The 9514-nt window shown below is 39.6% G+C and overlaps 1 non-coding gene across 1 annotated transcript; it reads left to right on the top strand.

Annotated features, from left to right (window-relative positions):
- The first annotated feature begins 7689 nt into the window (after positions 1–7689).
- Positions 7690–7880, top strand: LOC123453494. The gene has a single exon (XR_006632868.1). It is a non-coding gene; the product is annotated as a U2 spliceosomal RNA (small nuclear RNA).
- Positions 7881–9514: the final 1634 nt, after the last annotated feature.

The following is a 9514-nucleotide window of genomic DNA, read 5'->3' on the forward strand; positions in this document are numbered from 1 at the left end:
GAGCATGGCCTCTCACTGAACCCAGAAGACATCACTTTGGCTAGACTAGCTAGCTAGCTTTTCCTAGGGATTGCTCTGTCTCTACCTCCACAGTGTTGGAATTATAGGCATATGCCAGCATACCCAGCATTTATGTAGGTGCTAGGGATTCAAACTCAGGTTCTTACACTTATGCAGCAGATTCTTTACCTACTGACCTATCTCCCCAGCACCACATTTTATTTCTAATATAATCTCATTACATACATTTGATAGTTTTTGATTCATATACACAAAAATATTTCAGAACATTATATAATTTTCCTTATGATTTGTTTTACCCATGCACTATTTACAAGTTTATTGATTAATTTTTGGATGTTCTTGTTAAGGGTTTTTCTTTTTGTAATTTTTTTATGAGAGCAAGCATGAGAAAGAGAGAGAGAGAGAATGGGTACATCAGGGCCTCCAGCCACTGCAATCAAATTCCAGATGTGTGCACCACCTTGTGTGCATGTGGGACCTTATGAGCTTGCATCAACTTGTGCATCTGGCTTATGCGGGATCTGGAGAGTCAAGAGTTCTTAGACTTCACAGGCAAGTGCATTACTGCTAAGCCATCTCTCCAGCCCTCTTTTTTTTTTTTTTTAAAGACATTGTCTCACTACATAGCTCATTTTGCCTTCTGTGGTGGTTTGAATTAGGTGTCCCCCATAAACTATATTTTAAATGCTTGGTTCCCAGCTGGTGGCAGTTTGGGAATTGAAGCCTTCTGGAGTATTGTTGGGGGTGGGCTTATGGGTGTTATAGCCAGTTTCCCCTTGCCAGTGTTTGACATATGCTCATGCTCCTTTTTCCCTCTGCCATCATGGAGTTTTCCCTAAAGTCTGTAAGCCAAAATAAACCCTTTCCTCCCACAGGCCACCTTTGGTTGGGAGCTTTGTGCCAGCAAGGAGAAGGTAACTGCAATACTTTCCAACTTAAAGTCTTCCTGCCTTCATCTCCCAAGGATGGGATTATAGACAGCTAATTCTAATTTAATCCTGTTGTCAGAAAACATACGCTATATAAATTTAAATCCTTTTACATTGAAGGAGACCTTGTATAGGGGGAAGATTCTCTAACTTGGCAGATGTTTCATGTGTCTTCACACACAATGAATTTTCTGCTGCTGCTGGCACATCTGTCCTATTGTCATTTGGCTCCAATTGTCAGTGTTGTTGGTTTTCACATTTTCATTGCTTTTGTCTCTGTTTGTTCTATTAACTACTAAGAGGAGTTTTATAATCTGTAACTAATGGAATTTGTCTATCCCTTAAGCCTGTCAGTTTTTACCTCACCTACTTTATTTTATTTTTGCTGGGCATGGTGGCACACACCTTTATGAGGAGAGAGAGGAAAAAGGGAAAGAGAGAGAATCGGTATGCCAGGGCTTCAGCCACTGCAATCAAACACCAGATGCATGTGCTACCTTGTGCACATATGCATCCTTGCATGCTTGAGCCAGCTTGTGTCTGGGATCTGAAGAGTGGAATATGGGGAATATGGGTTCTTAGGTTCACAGGCAAGTGCCTTAACCAGTAAGCCATCTCTCCAACCCCACCTCACATATTTTGAGTCTCTATTAATAGGTACATAAACATTTCAGATGAATGTCTTCTTTTTTAAGTATATATATTTATTATTTTTTATTGACAGATTCCATACTTATAGACAATAAACCATGACAACTTGATAATTCCCTCCCCTCCTCCACTTTCCCTTCACAAATCCAAAATTCATCATATCCTCCACTCTCTCTCCATTATTCTTTTGTTTTGATGTCGTCATCTTTTCCTCCTATTATGAGGGTCTTGTGAAAGCAGTGCTAGGCACTGCAAGGTCATGGATAGCAAGACCAATTTCTGTCTGGACAATTGTGTTGTAAGCAGTCCTACCCTTCCTTTGGCTCTTTGATTCTTTCCACCACCTCTTCCACAGTGGATCCTGAGCTTTGGAGGGTATGATAGAGATGTTTCAGTGCTGAACACTTCTCCATCACTTCTCAGCACTATGGTACCTTTTGAGTCATCCCAGTGGTCACCACCTGAAAAGAGAAGCTTCTAACCAAAAGTGACAGTAGCATTAATTATATATGGTATGAACATTAAAAGAAGTGCTTACCGGGCCGTTTAGTGAGCATAATATATACATTTAGTCAGACACCAGCAAGGGTTACACCTCTAGTACTCCTAACTTCCCCCACCATAAGCTTTTGATTAGGTTTTCAGTACCAGGCATGTATTCCTTCCCATGGAGCGAGCCTCCAGTCCAATTAGAGACCAGATGGTTTCCTCCATAAAAGACATGACACTATTGCATCAGCTGGCTCATTTGGCCTGGCTGGCCCAACTTTAGTTTTGCAGTGTCCACTGTTTTTACTGCTGATGACTTCTGTCTCCCATAGGGCTGCATGCTATACAGTTTTTTTCCAGCTGTCTGTCTGCTGGTCTACAGGGAGGAGGTTTTCAGCTCAGCCCCAGCTTGATTTCTCAGTGACCTTGCAGCCCAGGTATGTGGAGGATTCAGCAATAGGATCTTATTATCTATTTCTAGTGGGAAACCAAGAGCCTTGGCAATAGCCTGTAATGTTTGGGGGGATATCAAGGACCTCCTTGGCCAACAAGTCACTGTGAGGTATCCTATCCCTGGCACTGAAACTTTTCCAGTAACAGTCTATGGCTTCTGGGTGTGCCATTATCCAAAATAATAGGTTATTTGGCTTATTAACACTATCCTGAATTTTGATTAACCCTTCCCCAAAATTCTTTTACTCAATATCTTTCCCTGACCTCACTTAGGCCATTCCACACCCAATAATCTGTTCATCTACTTACATATATACTATACAATCCCCTAAGTCTTGCCTTCTCTTTCCTCCCTTATAACCCTTTTTGAGCATACTGGCCTCTGCTACCATTTTTTACTCCAACTCGCACATAAGCCTGAACATTTATAATTAGGATCCACATATGAGAGAGAACATGTGACTTTTGACTTTCTGGGCCTGGGTTACCTCACTTAGTATAATCCTTTCCAGCTCTAACCATTTCGCTGAAAAATTTCATAATTTTATTCTTTACCACTGAAGAGAACTCCATTATATAAATGAGCCAGGCATGGTGGCTCATGCCTTTAATCCCAGCACTTAGGAGGCAGAGCTAGGAGGATCACTATGAATTCGAGGCCAACCTAAGACTACATAGTGAATTCCAGGTCAGCCTGGGCTAGAGTGAGATCCTACCTTGAAAAACAAAACAAAACAAAATAACTCCATTATATAAATGTACCACATCATCATTATGCATTCATCAGTTAAGGGACATCTAGGCTGGTTCCATTTCCTAGCTATTGTGAAGAGATTGACAATAAACATGGTTGTGCAAGTACCTCTAAGGTAGTGAAGAGAGTACTTAAGATATATGCCTAGGAGTGCTATAGCTGGGTCATATTATAAATCTATATTTAGCTATCTCAGGAACCTCCACACAGATTTCCACAATGGTTGTACCAGATTACATTCCCACCAACAGTGTAGAAGGATTCCTTTATTTATGAATCCTTGCCAACATTTATTGTCATTATTTTTGTTTGTTTTCTCTGTTTTTTGAGGTAGGATCTCACTCTGGTCCAAGCTGACCCGGAATTAACTATTAGTCTCAGGGTGGCCTGAAACTCATGGTGATCCTCCTACCGCTGCCTCCCGAGTGCTGGGATTAAAGGCGTGCGCCACCATGCCTGGCTGTCATTTGTTTTCTTGATAGCCATTGTGACAGGAGTAAGATGGAATCTCAAAGTTGTTTTAACTTGCATTTCCCTGATGGTTAAGGTTATAGAACCTTTTTTAGATGTTTATATGTCATCTGTATTTCTTCGTTTGAGAACTCTATTTAGTTCCATTGTCCTTTATTGTTGTTTTGAGGTAGGATCTTACTCTGGCCCAGGCTGACCTGGAATTCACTATGTAGTTTCAGGGTGGCCTCCAACTCATGGCAATCCTCCCACCTCTGTCTTCCTAGTGCTGGGATTAAAGGTGTGTGCCACCACGCCTGGTTCCATAGCCCATTTTTAAATTGGGTTGTTTGATTTCTTATTATTTAGTTTTCTTTGTTCTTTACATATCCTAGATATTAATCCTGTCAGGTGTATAGCTGGCAAAGATTTTATCCCATTCTGTAGGTTGCCTTGGTGTTCTATTCAGTGTCCTCTGCTGTACAAAAGTTTTATAATTTCATGAGGTCCCAGTGGTTGCTTAGTGGTTTTATTTCCTGAGCCATGGGGTTATATTCAGAAAGTCATTGCCTATGCCAATATGTTGAAAGGTGTCCCCTACTTTTTCCTCTAGTGATTTCAGAGTTTCAGGTATGATATTAAGGTCTTCAATTCATTTGAACTTGATTCTTGTGCACGGAGAGACATAAAGATCTATTTTCATCCTTCTACATATAGATATCCAGTTTTCCCAACACCATTTTTTAAGAGGCTGTATTTTCTCCAATAAATATTTCTTTAGTTATTTATTTATGAGGAGAGAGAAAGAATGGGCATGCCGGGGCCTATTGCCACTGCAAACAAACTTCAGACACATGCACCATGTTGTGCATCTGGCTTTACATGGATATCAGGGAATCAAACTTCAGATGGTAGACTTTGAAAGCCAGTGCCTTTAACAGCTGAGCCACCTCTCCAGTCCTTGAGTGGTTTTAACTCAGTATATACTTTGGATATTAACTCTTCTTAGATGTATGGTTACAGCTACTCTCTTTTGTTCCATAACCCTAGCTTCACTCTGTTGACTGTTTCCTGAGTTGTGCAGAAACTTTTTTAGTTTTGTAATCCTGTTCATCTATTTTTGCTTTTGTGTTTTGAATTTTGAAGGCATATTTTAAAGTTTGTGTTGAGTAATCTGCGGTTATCCTGATGGGCTTGCCTTTGTATGTGACTTGATTTTTCTAACTGATTTCAATATATTTTCTTTGGTTTGTATGTTTGGCAGTTTAATTATAATATGGCAAGAAAAAGTTCTTTCTAGGTTTTGTCTGCTTGGTGTTCAAAAGGCTTCCTGTATCTGCATTGACATCTCTTCCCCAAGTTGGGGGAAGTTTTCTTCTATAATTTGGTTGAAAATGCCTACTATGGCACTTGGCCAGATGCCGTGCTGACCCATGGATGTGCACTTGCATGCCAGGTGCCTTTGCTGGGTCTTGGCCCCACGATGCTCATGTGCCCGAGCCCTTGCCTGCCTCAGACATTTGCACATCAGAATGTATCACTGAAGATCATGATGGCTGAAAAAAATTCAAAAATGCTAAAGATTCAGCAATGTGTAGTAGCTAACAAACTACCTAGAAACAGGCCATATACTTGCAATATATGCTTCAAACACTTTGAAACACCTTCAAAATTAGCTAGGCATTCTCATTCATACTGGTCAAAAGCCATTTGAATGTGATGTATGTCATAAAAAACTTTAGACAGTTGGTTCATTTGGAGAGGCATCAACTAACTCATACTCTACCTTTTAAATGTACTATTTGTCATTGCCACAATCTGAAGACATTTGTAAAGCACCAACAACTTCACAGTGAAACCTATCAGACTGATGGTAAGCAGGTCAGAAGATTGCTAGAAACCAAGCAAGAAAAGCCTACACGTGGAGCATATAATACTTTTCTGACAGAGGAGAGATGGGCACTACACCCATGCTGTAAGTCTGATACCACACACAGTACTACAAAGAGAAGAAAGAAAATGCCTACTATGCCTTTGAAATGAAATTCTTCTCCTTCTACTATACCCTGAATTCTTGTTTGATCTTTTCATAGTTGTCGGGAGCCATAGAGCAAAAGCCTCTCCATTTGGCCTGGGCCTGCTCATAAACTGACTCATCACTCAGAAAGCTGGTCCATCCAGCTTTCTGTTAGGTACTTCAGGAACTGGTCAGCAAACTGCTTACAGAATCTTATCTTTTGCAAAAGGCCAGTTTATGATCAGGATGTGGAACCTGGTGCAGTCAGCATGTTAAGCCAGTGAGGCAAGATTAGATGAACACCTAATTACATCCCCTCTAGGTTTCCTGACAACTCCTTGCCTTGGCCATGTCCCCTTCCTCCTACAACTCCTTGCCCTGACCATGTCCCCTTCCCCCGACAATCCTATATAAACCTACATGTAAGAATAAACTCTCAAGGCCGTGACAAACATCTAGCATGGTCTCCTTCTTGTGTGTGTTTGCCTTCTTTCATTCAGGTTATTTTTCCCCTCGCTTCCTTGTTTGACTCCCCACTGGCCGGGGCAAATGGCACCCGAACATGAGGCACAAGGTACGGAAGTGTGACCTGAATGTCGCTCAAAGTGGACGGCTGTCCCAGCCATTAGACTGCCACCCCACCGGAGGAGTGAGTGAAGGTCTGCATAGAGGTCACTAAAGGCAATACACCTGCAAAACAGACCCGCACTGCGATTGACGCAGAAAAGCCTGCCTGTGAAACTGATCCCGTTTGAGGTAAGCGACAAATTTTAGGCAATTAAAGTAAAGACTATTGAGTCATTTTTTTCAAGGCACAAGAACGGCAAGACTTCCTTTTTGCACTTCTCTTCCTCCTTTTACTTTCGGTTGGTGCTATCGCATGGAATTACAACACAGCGACAGGGCAACTGAAGCCTCTCGGCCAGAGCTACCTCTGGCATTGGCTGAAGGCCCCTAGGTCCCTGTGTGAGTCCCGACAGCCCGTTTGGGCATTGGCAAAGACCTCCTATCTAGCCTCTCTTCCTATCAACAAAACTGGGTACGCAACAGCCAGTAAATGCTCTTACAGCAGCTGCCAGTTCTTAGAATTATGGTCAGGCTCATGTCAGGCCCACGGGGAACCCCGTGCCAGTTCTCCGACCGGGAATGTTGCCCTATGGTCTTGTTGTTTCTCTTCTTTCCTTTTCTATCATGGGACAGACCCTAAGTAAGCATAAATTGTTGAAAGGCTTAAAACTTCTCTCAAGGCATAAGGAACACAGGTTAAAGAGAAAAAAAAAAAAGATTTAACAAAGAGTAAAAAGGATCTAATTGCCATAGGAAAAGATATTTTAAAAACACAAGGAATTGAGATTGCTTCAAGTTCTTTTTTATTTTATCAGGAGGATATGTTCTTTTTATATGTGTGTGTATATGTGTGTATGTGCGCTCATTGTGCTTGCTAGTTGTGTCATGTTTGTGACTGTAACTAAAGAGATGAGACGGACACAGGTGACATTCCTTTCTCTTCTAGAGAACCATTTCAAGGAAATCAAAGACCTAAGCATAGAAATTAAAAAGGAAAAGTTAGATGTCTTTTACAGGAGTGAATTTGCCAGATATTTGTTCTAGATCAAGTTCACCTTACATAGAGGATTATAAAAAACAACAAAACTTCCTCTAAAGAGGTAACTTATAATTTGTCACATATTTTAAAAAAGACTGTAATGTCCTGTTATTTAAAAGAAGGAGGTAACTGATCTGACTTCTGAGCCAGCTTGCCTCAAGATAACAACACAATTTGCCTTAGCTACTCCTAATAAAATCATTCCCAAGTGTGTTATTGTGTATTAATGATATAAAATTGTATTAAGACTGCTTTCTTTTTAGTAATAGGATTAATCAATTTGGTGTAATTTTTTAATAGCCTTATAAGAAAGATAATCGCTTCTCGGCCTTTTGGCTAAGATCAAGTGTAGTATCTGTTCTTATCAGTTTAATATCTGATATGTCCTCTATCCGAGGACAATATATTAAATGGATTTTTGGAGCTTAGAGTTGGAATAGGAGCTTACTCTGTCCACTCCACTCATTGACCTGGTATTGCAGTACTTCCAGGAACAGTGCACCCCCTTGGGGGAATAAAAAAAAATAGAGAGAAAAGATAATTAATGATGTGTGAAATGAATTGATTGAAGGAACTGGAAAAGAATTTTTCAATGTTGGGACATAGAATGCTAGTTAAAAATGCTTTTTGAGTGGTACTGAGAATGTTAAAGTATGTGGATAAAGATGTGTGTATGTAGGAAAGAATTTTCAGGCTAAAGCTAAACACCATGCCTAAAGTTAAAGGTTTTTAAACTGTTTACAAACTTTAAGAAAAAAAAAAAACTCATTTTCAGGGTAAAAATATATTGGGATAGCTTGCTTAAGTTTTATCAAATTTAAGTCATGGGTAAAACATAAAATTGTTTTATGTTTAGAAAAATTTCTGTGGTACATAAAATCGATAGCTATCAAGTTTAAGCCAAAATCATTGGTTGTCTAATAATGTTTTTTTCTTACAAAATTTTTTTTTTATCAACAGTTATATTAATATTTAGTTAACTATTTTGGCTCAGAAAAGAACAAATTTTACTCTATTGTATGTAAAGTACCTGTCTTAATATTTACATCTTAAGCCCAGTGCTTTTAACAAAATTAACTCTTAACACATATTCCCTACTTCAGGGTACAGCCTCATGCTCAAACAATGGTTCTCATCTAATATATATATAAAGTTCAAGCTCCATGGTTCTGTTTCCAATATTTTCTGGGTAATTTGTACCCACACAGGTATCTGAACTAATCAAAGATGTTTTCACACAGGTGCTAAGATCTTATACTGTCTTACTTGTTCTTTTCTGATAATTTCTAGGTTAAATTAGTTAAGTTTATAAATCAATTGGTACTGTTTTCAAGACTGGTAACAGGTTCTGCCTATATTTATAAATGTTAGATATTTAAAATGTGAGATGTGCCTACTTCCTATTCCTCAGATATATGGCTTATGCTACCACAGTACAACAAAAATTTTAAAGATAGGACAAAATGATTTTAGAAGCCCTTATGTCATTTTTTAACTAAGTCTATTTCAGTAATCAAATGTGCTCTATATGTACATACATCCAAGCTGCTGTAACTTCCTTTCTGATTTTGTTAATCACCTATGTATAAGCCAAAGCCAACTGGAATCATTAGAGTAAAAACTGTCAATATTTTGGCCTGTACTCCCGTCATGAGGCCACTGGAGATGATGGGACACTTCTACACTGGCCCCCTGGTAAGTCACCTGTCTTCCTGAGCAGGGAGGATATGGAGACCCAAACAAAACTGGTGTACATTCTAAAACAGGAGAGTCACAATTGAGGAACAATCAGTCCTCCTGACTTCCCAAAGAAGGAAAAATTACCTGGCCAGCATGGCCCTGACTCATCCTAACAGGCAAGACACCAGTAAACTATGTGGCTACTCCTGTGTCCCTAAAGTCTCTTTGGAGAGCCATTAATGACCTCTAAAATTAATCCTTAATTAACTTTTGGCTATCTCCATGGTCTTAAACACTCAGAGAGAAATCTGTAACTGAAGATTAAAAAAAAATACCTTAAATGTATAAATGGCCCTTAACTTCTGAAATTAGCTACAGCCATGATGTTAGTACAGGAACAACTTACTGCAGGCCATATTGGACCTACCACATCTCCTTGGAATAATCCTATCTTTGTATTG

This window comes from Jaculus jaculus, chromosome 11, assembly GCF_020740685.1.
Source record: "Jaculus jaculus isolate mJacJac1 chromosome 11, mJacJac1.mat.Y.cur, whole genome shotgun sequence".
In the NCBI taxonomy this organism is placed as follows: Eukaryota; Metazoa; Chordata; class Mammalia; order Rodentia; family Dipodidae; genus Jaculus; species Jaculus jaculus.